Genomic DNA, 10,558 nt, shown 5'->3' on the forward strand with positions numbered 1-10,558 from the left:
GAACAAGGAGCGAGTTGTCCCCACAGTGCTCATTGCTGGTATTTTCTGAGGAGACAGAGACCACCATGGCTGTCAAACAGACAGGATCTGCTATTTTCCCTTTAGGTATTTTTTTTCCCTCCCTTCACAAAGTTAAAAAACAAATAGAAGGCCCTTTGCACCTGGTGAGGAACGGCTGTTTGTTTAGACAGCCAAATGAAGTCATCGCTGAGAAACGATGCCCTCACACACCCCTTAATACTCACTTGCCAGAAACCATAATGGAGTGAAATGACCCATTGCCATCCACAGCTGTCTGATATGAGCAGGAATGCTTCTGCTGCAGCTCCATCCCTTCTAACCGTACAAAAGAAAACCATCCTTATTGCTGTCATTTCACACACACACACACACACACACACACACAAAAAAAAAAAGAACAGGGGGAATTTCTGCCTAATTTCCTTTGCAGTCTGTCCTGAAAACCTTGCAGTGAAGGCCACAGCACCAGGATGGCACTAATGCCCAGTGGATCTGCCCTAAAGGAGCTCCATGCTGCAGCACCACTCTGCTCCTCAAGAAAAAGGGAAAACAAAGCATTTTTAATTTGTTTTAAAACAATGGCTTCTAATACCCAGACCATTAACTTGGCTACGAGGCTCTCACAGCAAAACTTGTTACGCACTATGTGTTTTGAGTCATTAAAACATATTAAACACGATTAATTGTGATGCCTTGCTATTATACCATTTGGAGACTCGCCACAAGCCCACTTCCACCCAACCTGTATTACGTTGTGAACCTTAGAGGCCTTTTAAACATCTCGTGCAAAATTCATGAAGGTGACAAGGAACCTGCCTACATTTCCAACATCTGGAGGGACTGGCGAGCCTGCCCCAAACCCCGTTCAGCCCCACCAGCCAAGCCCCTCCTTGAGCCCAGGTGATTACCATGCTCTATATATGCCTTCCTCCTAATGAATATAGGCTTATGGATACCTCATGCATTATTTACTAAGGTGTGCTTATTATGATTGCAATGATTTAAGGCAGTTTGTTACAGGCACAGCTCTGAGTGATTGCAATCGATGGAAGAAACAAGAACAAGCCAATCTGCATGGAACAACAGTGCTGGCCCCTGGGGGCTGTGCTTCCCTTGTTAACCCTTCCCAAACTGGCAGTAAATGAGGAGAGCACTTCTTTGACTGATGCAGAGTACAAGATGGAGGTGTCCTCCCACTCCCGCCTGAGGATGAGAGGTCATGCAGTGGTTTTTGGGGCTAGAATCCCTCCTGCCGGCACAGCATTCCTTGTGGCATTTAATGAGTACATTGTATGTGCCTAGAGCCTGCTCATAAGCATGCATCATACTTTCAGGCCTCACAGAGAGCTTCTCTCTTCTCCCTGGTGTAGACACAGAATACCTTTAGCTGCTCACTGTGGAGGTCCCAGGTTCAGCAGAAGGATGATGAAGGAGGAATCATAGGATATCCTGAGTTGGAAGGGATCCATAAGGTAGCAGATATGAGGCAGCTGCTGCAGACAAGTAGCAGGACACCGATCCCTGTATGGGAACAAGAAGGAGGAAGGGAGAGGGATGCAGAGTAGCTTGTCAACTCCTAGGTTGAAAGGCAGAGAGGCCACAGCTCTTCCCACCTGCTGCCTCCTAACATATGGAATTACAGTTCAGTATTTGCTCCGCGTGCCCCGAGTGCCAGACCAGACCTCAGAAGCACTCAGCGTGACACGCCAACGTTGCTGTAGTGTCCAACCAGAATAGCGTGAGATCTCAAATGCCAGGAAGTGACAACTCCGACTCTTTGTCCTCACAGCACAAAGAGGGCAGTTTGAGGGCAACAGGTGAGCTCTAGATTTACCCCAGAACTCCTCACACAATGTGAACCCAGAGATGCACTGAGGACACAACTGACCTCAGCTCGGTACCTTTGCATGGGAGCTTCGGATGGGACCCGGCGCACAGGAAACATTCATTACTTCAAAGGGGAAGCAAACAGGATGTCTGGACAAAGCACCAAATAAAAGGCTAATGACACAAATGGATATTTAATACAATGACTTCCTCTGATTATCCTATAAGGAAACACTTCAAATGCTGTCCATTTTGTACATCCTGCATCACTGCACTATGCTTCAGAGGCTAGGAGGGAATTTTCCACGCTATGCAATAGCAAGGTAGGCTCTGCCCTTACCTGAAGAGAGAAGGCGTGCAGAGCAGGATGCTCTACTATGCAGCAGGACCCTTCCTCTCCATCACTGCTTTTTTCCCCTCCTGCCCTGTCCCCAAAGCAGCAGGAGCTGTGGATGGGATCAGCACCGGGATCCCAGCACACGGGTGAAATCCTTAGGCTCATTCCTGAAACCAGGACCACCCCCACAGGCTGAGCCATCCTCAGGACATTCTGCGCTGGGGGGTCACTGTGCAAACAGAATTTAGCCAAAGTCCCTGTTTAGATTAAGTGAGGAGAGGATTTCATTAGCACAGCATTTGTTCCACATGCTGCTGTTGATCTCTCTGGAGAAAATACAACTGAAGCCTTTTGCTTTACAGCAAGAAGGGAAGGACGAAAGGAGACAAGAGTAAAATAGCTATTAAAAAAAAATTGTTTCCAGAGTCACAGTGACCTGATGATTGCTTTGGGTTAAACTAAATCCAACCCAAAATAATCGGCAAGGAGGCCAAAGAGAGCAATACGTACAAGAACTAAGGTTAGATGCTTTGCTGCTGGAGAGAGAAGCTGAGAACTCTCAGCAAATGAGTTTTTATTTCTCTTTGATGCTGCAAAAAAAAATCAAGTGATAATTGAGATCTATATGGATACTGAATTGTAAAATCACAGTACCATCAGAACACAAAGCTGAACGATTGAGCAAGGTTCCTCTCTAGTTTAGACTTACAGGATTTGCTAGCAGATATTTTGCTCCAGTGCCTAGCCAGCACTTTGTTTAAAGAAGGTCTTTGTTAATATTTTGATTACGTTAATAAACATTATCAGGCAAACCTGCTTCTACCCTGCAAAGGAAGACCTTGCAAAAGTCAGAAGAGAAAGTTCAACAGTCCTAGAAAATCTCAGGCAAAGAAGTAAGTAGGAGAAAAATGATGCTAATTCTCTCAGCCTATGCAGCCTTCAACCACATCAATGAAATTAAATATATAAATAAAATAAAGAGTAATTAACAAATGCAATTGCAGGCTATTTTTAAGACACTGTCCTTCCCTTAAAGGAAAGCTATGGTCTGGGGATGAAGAGAAATATTTTCGAACGCCTTTTGAATCTGACTTGCAGCAACTTACGCGTTGCTTGTTGGGATTATTCCACCAAAACTAATATATAAATAAAATCCTCTTCTTCATTTCTTAGGAGCGTCCCTGGAGCAAAACTTGTTTTCCTAGTGTGATAAAGATGCTTCAACCAGTAAAGCCATCACTGATAGCAATTAAATGCAGGTATCTTCAGAAACAGTGAGAATTATTGTTATTATTGTATCAGAGATGCAATAGCAGTTTCCTACCCATCCACAAGTTGTGCTTAAGCTCAAGGGAAAGGACTCATTCAATCCCATCGTTGCTGTACAGCTGCTTTAGGAAAAAAGCCAGTGAGCGTTCCATTCCAGGCCAAGAAAAATCATTTTTAGGGATGAGATAAGACAGAATTTGATCCTATGTTTACAGCTCCCTTCGCAACCAAGGCCAAGCTAACAGACCTGTGGGAAAGCCCTGTTGTCCCACAGACAACATAGGTGTCACCAAGAAGACAGCCTGCCCCAAAAGGCTGCCATCTTTCTTCCCCAACACCTTCCCTAGAGCAACACCAGGAATTAACTGACCTCATTATTTGATAGCTCAGAGCTCCCTATTGATTCCCACGTACTAAGAAATTACAGTTAGCTGCAGTCAGCTTTACAGTGGGACAAAACTGCTGACAGCAAACTTAGCAGCCAAAAGGGAGACCCATAGTCCTGTTACCTTATCAAACAGATCGACAGCAATAGGAAAACCAAGCTGCACAACCAAAGACCACCTTCACTGAGATTGAGCATCATCTTCTCCCACAAAAGCTCCAGCTTCTATTGCCTTCTCCAGTCAAAGAAATCAACTCCCCTTCCTTCCCTGATGAGCCATTTCAGTAGGCTGATGCTCATTAGCATCCACTGCCAGCTGCAAGCAGCTCAGCAGCAGAGGAGGTTAAGTGTCACTGGAGCTGAGCAGCAAGATTGGACCTGCCCTTCTCCAGCTGCATCCGTTGTGCTCTTGGGGCTGGGCCAGGCTCAAGACAGAGGATCTGACGGGGTGGAAAAGGAAATTCTGTGCATTCCTCATCCGTAGCCTACATGCCAAGTGAAATGTAGTGATGAGCAGCCAGACCGGAGTGCTCATCTGAGCCTTCTTTTGAGCTGTACAAATTGCAATGAGCTTGAAGCAAAGTTATTGAGTTGGGTCCAGAGAAGCCAGGCTGCCAGGGCTGTGAAATCCTTTGCCCTCTAGTGCTTGTGCAACAGGTGAAATGTTAGGAGGGGCATAAATCCTGGGTATGCCCTCCCAAGCCTGAAATCTGGCTTAGGAAAAACACCTGCCCCAAAATGTTCTGAGCATGTGAATTTAATTTTCTTTGACCTTTTCATCTCTTCTCAGTCAGGCACAAAAAATATTCTCCTCAGAAGAATTCCTGCCTGGAAGTGATGGCCCTTTTTTTCCCCAAGGCCTTTGAAAAAGAACAAGTAGCTTGTCTTCTAGTGGTCTGTTGCTGTAAACAAGCAGCACTATCACTAATTTCTCCCCAAAACTTGTTAAATAACCCCTGTCTTTGTCAATCTGTTTCCTGAGAGGGCTTGTGGCCTTGCTATTTGCACCGTTCAGTGCGGGACCTGCTTCAAACCATATGGCAGGTGAGTGACCTGGCTGACTTGGTGGTCACTGCCAAAGTGTCCACCTGCTTCGGTGTCCATGTGCTTCATATATTCATGCAGCCTAAATGACTTTTGGTTTTTAAACTCACCTGCTCCAATACCTTATTTCAGCTGGATGCAATTTCCTCAGCATCCCCTCTTACTCATCCCTTAATGCAATCTACAGTGTTGGTCTCTGCTCAGTGCTGATTTCTGCCAAAACAACTTTCAAAACTCAAAGCCACATTCTCCAGACCTAACTAGCCAATGTAAAGCAATGGGATAAACCTCATTAACAGTTCTGTGTTCCTTGGGTAGAGTGGAAACTTGCCCAGAGAGGAGAATGCTCACAGGTGCAGGACATGGTGCTCCTGCGGCGTTGGTACAGGGGCTGGTCTTTGGCTAAGGGACAAGGGATCATGAAACCCACAGCTTTCCTTCCACGTTTCTTCCCAGAAAACACTGGTGATTCAGGAGGAGCCTTTGTAGCACATGTGCTGAGGGTAAACAAACACGCTACTTTTAGAACAGTTTTGCAAACAGGACTACAATGCGTGGACCGAACCCAATGTCCTAAAAGGGTTTATGCAGCTCCGTGTCCTGTGCTCCTGCTCCTTTGACCTTACATTCCTAACATGAACACATACCACACATTTTTCAAAAAGCAACCAGCAAAATGGGATATTTCACTGCATTTGATCCTCCCTGGGAGAGATGAGAAGAGAAACTCTTAATACACGCTAATCCCATCACCAGGGCACTGATGAAAGATGTTTGGGATCACAGCACCTGCGAGGGATAGGGAAACCTACGGACCCTTCATGGTTCCCACCCCAGCAGCGGCTGCCTGTCAGAGGTTGGTGAAGCAATTCTCAAATATAATTTTTCCACCATAAATAAATCCATAGCAAGGCTCAATCCCGGTGACAAAGCAAGGAGCTCTGTCATTCTGCACCATTGCATGTCTGTGTCCTGCAGGTCACATCAGGCAGGGCAGCAGCCCGGTGCTCCAGGTGACGGTCAGTAACTGCACATTGCTCTTCACGTGTTGGGTCAGATCCCCTCCTCAGCAGAATCCCTTGTGCCTCAGAAAACAGCTTGCAAAAATACAGAAGGAGATGATTTGCTTTCATGGGAGTTTGATAAGCCTCTTTTTTTGCGGGAGAATAAACCCTCTAAAAAAATGGAATTCATCTTTTTTTTTTTAGCCCAAATAGGCACAGTCTTGATGAAGGGAGATACTTTAATGGGAGGAAGAGAGTCAGGCAGCAATTTCCATCCCGGGGCTGGGGCAGGTGGCAGCCACAAGGCTATGTGCAGACTTGTCCTCATTTTTGTCCTTTGACCCACTCCCCTCCGCAGCCCAGCCTTGTTTACCGGCATCTCCTGTTTCCATTAACCCTCCGAGGAGGTGAGGGGAGATCAGTGTTGGGACTTTTTGCACGGGATGTGCGACAAACAGCATGGGGAGACTGGGGACAGTGTTTATCAATTGGGAAGAACGGAGAAATCCACTCAGTGTGGGCTTGCTGCAAAAGGATCTGCCACCACTTGAAGGCTTCACTGCCCATGGAAAACCACGTCTCAGAGCTTAAATCCAAGAACTCAAAAACAAAGGGAAAATACCCTCCTGCTGTCAGTCACTCCATGTGATCTGTGCCATTCCTGGCCAGATCTTGACTGCCCAGCCATGGGCCAAGCCAGTGCTGCACTAGGAATGGCCAAATAAATCATATACTTGTAAGATCCATAGAATGGCTTGGATTGGAAGGGACCTTAAAGCCTATCCAGCTCCAACCCCCTGCCATGGACTGCTTGCCCCCACCAGCTCAGGCTGCCCAGAGCCCCATCCAACCTGGCCTTGAGCACCTCCAGAGACGGGGCATCCACAACACTGAGCAAAAAATTTTCCCCTGACATCTAAAAAAACCTTGCTGCAGGAAGCTAAAGTCTAAGAAAAGCCCTCTTCATGTTTTTGGTTCATAATGAAAGATTAACTCCATTTACCTGCAAGATCATCGGATTTTAGTAGGAGGATATTTGTATTGTGGACTTCAAGTTCTATCTTTTTTTTTTTTTTCTTTTCATTTCTCTGTGTGAAATTTATCAATGGCAGCAAAAGAAATTTCACCTTTGCAGTGCAGCCAAGTGCGAGGCAACAAGCCTTGGCTTGGAAAAATCCCACTGCCCATTTTACAAGACAAATGCTGACAGTGAAACTCATTACAAGCTGCTGCACGGTTGTTCAGGATGGATGGACGGACAGACAGACTGTACCTCCCTCTGGTCCATGTGTGCTTCAGCCCAGCTGCACTCAGCCTGCCTTAGTAGAAGGTATATTTGTCATCAAAGGCACCTTAGCAATAGCAAGGCACACAGATTTATCATTATTCCTGCCAGGCTGGGTTCAGCCTCCCCACCCTGCGCCTGGGAATTACCAAGTGCCACAAAGAACAAATTGAGGATTAAAAGGACCCCGCAATGTCCAGCTTTGCTGCTGGCCCTGGGGACGGAGCCGTCCCCTTCTCTTTGTCTCTGATCTGGGTTTGGCAGGTGGTGAGCCCCTCCCTGCCTCCCCGCCTGCATCAGGCGGCTTGATGAATATCCATCTAATTGGAATTAGGGATTCTCCAGACCAGCCCTCCAACTGGAGAAATTAGCTAGTTTATTCCAATAAAGATGCTAATATGGGTGGCTTTGTGAAGGGCGAGAAATTCTCATTGTCATTCAGAGGCAATTTGTAGCGGATTTGAAACCTTTGAAAAGGTGATGTGCTGGTGGCTGGGTTTGTATAATACCCATCCCGAAATTCACAGCTGAGCATTCTTCCCCCTCCATATGCTCAGTGCTGCCCAATTTGTATTCCCCCCACATGAAGGCACCGGAGCGGAGCAGTGAGCGGCACTGAAGGTCCCATGAAGGGGCACCCCTTGGGCACCCCCAGCTTCTTGGAGCTCCTTTCTCTTTTCCGAGGGTTGGTCTATGGCTTGGCCATCACGTTACTCTACTTCAATGTTATCCCTACAATCTCTCTTCAGCTGTAGCCTTCTGAAATGAAGACTGCACACGCTGTAACCCAGTGGGACTGAACTATCCAGAGAGGGGTGGGTTCTCCAAACTGTGGGGCAGATGATGCTTGAGGGACCTTCTGGCCAGACCTGCCTTCAATGCAATGTTTGCTGCGGGAAGCCTAATCAGCATGGTTAGAATGAAACACTTCAGCAAAGTGCAACCTAAATTCACATCAAACCCAAATGCCTCCCCAGGCTGTCCTTCACAGATTGCTTTAGGGAACATCATGATAGCAAATGTTTCTCTAATCTCACAGCAGCCTGGAAATGGAGGCAGAGCTCTGTGTCGCAGCGAGGGACCACTTTTGCTGAGGGAGCATCCTCTTGCCATCCGCTGCTCTTCCATCTTGAGATGTAACACTGAGGAATGACAGCAGAAGCTGTCAGCAGCTGGGGCTGCTCCCAGAAGCCCACTTGACTCCTGTCCATTTCTGTATCTCTGTAACTTCAGTTCAGTGGGCATGGTGGTGATGTTGGACTTGATGATCATTTCCAACCTTAATGATTCTCTGATTTATCTGTGCACAGCCTGGCACTGAAATTAACAGTTCCTTCATTAAATCCATATAACCAACAGGGTTGCTCAACTTTAAACGTCACTCTCAGCCAGATATTTCACCTTGAGCCTAAATATGAGTGTGGGACAGCCACTCTGAACCCGAGGGATCATTCCTATGCCTGCCACAAGCACCTTGAGGTCAGATGGTTTGAAGCACAGGAGAAGGAGGAGGAATGCTTCTGCTCTCAGTCCTGTCTGTGGGACAGAGCCCCATTGAGGTCAGAGCCCACAGGTTGCTGGCAGGGACAGTGGCACACAAGCCATGTGCCCACATGCAGCTTTCAGCAGCAGTGGCAGGCAGAATTACAAATCTTGTCCTGGACCACATCCTAAATATTTTCTCTAGGAATACCTGGCAACAGCAATGACTCGTGATGTTTCTCAGTCACCACGCTGTGCACTCACTGCTCGGGCTGCAGTTGAACCGCTATCATTTTTCTCTGATGCTTAAAGCAAATGTCAGATTCAAAATAAGAGAAGAGTCTTAATACATGGCTGTAAGGGGGAAAAAAAAAAAAGAGGTTTGGCTTGGTCCCCATCCAGGGCAGTTGATACACCAGGGAGGTTTTGCTTGGCTGTGCAGCCTGTCCTGCCGCGGGTCTCTCGTGTGACCAGGGCGCAGATGAGGGTTGTATGGGAGAGCAGCATTGGCTGAGCTCAATGCTATGCTCTGAAACAAGCTAAATTGAACTCTTAAAACCCCCTGAGTAGGGATTACAGAATCTGGTTGTGATCACAAAGCGCTACAGAATTGTAACTGTACATTTCTTTTCTTATCTCACTTGTAATGTTGATCTGAATGTTAATGAAAATGGGGGAAAAATGTTTCTCAGACATTTTGGCCAGCACCGAAGCAATGCTTTGCATTATCTTCCCAGAAAGAATAGCTCTATTAGCACAATAGCTTTTTTTAACCTCTCGAAAATTGGAGTAAAAATGCTGTTTTATTTTCTTGTTTCCAGTTGGCTTCATTTCTTACACGGGGCTCAGAATCGGGCAGTTTTCCCTTTCCCCTGATCCTTCACTAGGATGGGGCCATGGTACGTTCCTCCTGAATGCAACAGGGAAAGGAGCTGAGAGACATCAGTTTCCCCAGAATGCCTCAAATAGGCAATCATATGGTGCTGCTGTCCCTGCCTCCAGAACCAAACAGGCATGGAAGTGCTTCCACCCAAGGGACACCAATCTGCACCGGTTACTTCTCTCCCTTTCTCCTTTCTCCCTTCCTTCCAGGGCCCCCATAGCTTTCCTTTGTGCCTCCTCCATGATGAAAGGAGGCAGTCATTGATTGGATTAATAATTCAGAGCCTAATCTCACGGGCCAGTGTTCACAGCCCGTCAGGTGGCAATCTTTCATCTCGAGATCAGGATCAGCCAGATCCTGGAGAGGTCAGGAAGAGAGCTGCAGCACGGAAATAACGTGTTGAGGTGACTTCTGTGAAAATGGAAAAGAAGATGGAAAACTTGTGCATCCCACACTCTCCATTGCCCCCACAGCTCAACCCAGCTCAACCCAGATACCTACAGCTCAACCCAGTGATACCAGTGAAGATGACTTCCACGAGTCTCACACTCCAACATGCCACCATTCCCAATATCACCTGCACCCTGCAGCTCCCAGGACACCACCTGCCTGCTGATCTCACACTGCCACTCTGCTTCTCCCAGGGCCAGGCTCCTCCTTTAACTGCCGACTCGGTCACGTTGCTTTAATGGTTTGTGGAAGGACAAAGTTTACCAGCACTGTTCGCTTGGTTTGGTTTGTGGCCAAGCAGGTCCTTATGCGGGGAGAAGGATAAATTCATGAGCAGTACAGCACTAAACTGGGCATTCCTGGGGCAGGCAGAGAAGCATCTGGCTGGAATTTACATACTGCGAGCTAATTCATACCAGTGATGTTGAAACCTATCAGTAAGACCAACAGTCCATTTCCACAGAGTCCTTCTCTTCTCCCACAGCATCTCCCCACCACACTGAGGGCAGAGCTACACCCTCAGAACCAGGGCCTTTACACCTCCGCCTGCACTCTGCACCACGCTGCTGCA

General features: G+C 47.1%; 1 long non-coding RNA gene across 1 annotated transcript; it reads right to left on the minus strand.

Annotated features, from left to right (window-relative positions):
• Nucleotides 1-245: 245 nt before the first annotated feature.
• On the minus strand, nucleotides 246-4,467 carry LOC128075513 (uncharacterized). The gene is made up of 3 exons (XR_008203879.1): nucleotides 3,964-4,467; nucleotides 1,403-1,542; nucleotides 246-336 (listed from the first exon to the last, which is right to left on the minus strand). It is a non-coding gene; the product is annotated as an uncharacterized LOC128075513 (long non-coding RNA).
• Nucleotides 4,468-10,558: the final 6,091 nt, after the last annotated feature.

The sequence above is a fragment of the Tympanuchus pallidicinctus genome, unplaced genomic scaffold, assembly GCF_026119805.1.
Source record: "Tympanuchus pallidicinctus isolate F22 unplaced genomic scaffold, pur_lepc_1.0 scaffold12, whole genome shotgun sequence".
Classification (NCBI taxonomy): domain Eukaryota; kingdom Metazoa; phylum Chordata; class Aves; order Galliformes; family Phasianidae; genus Tympanuchus; species Tympanuchus pallidicinctus.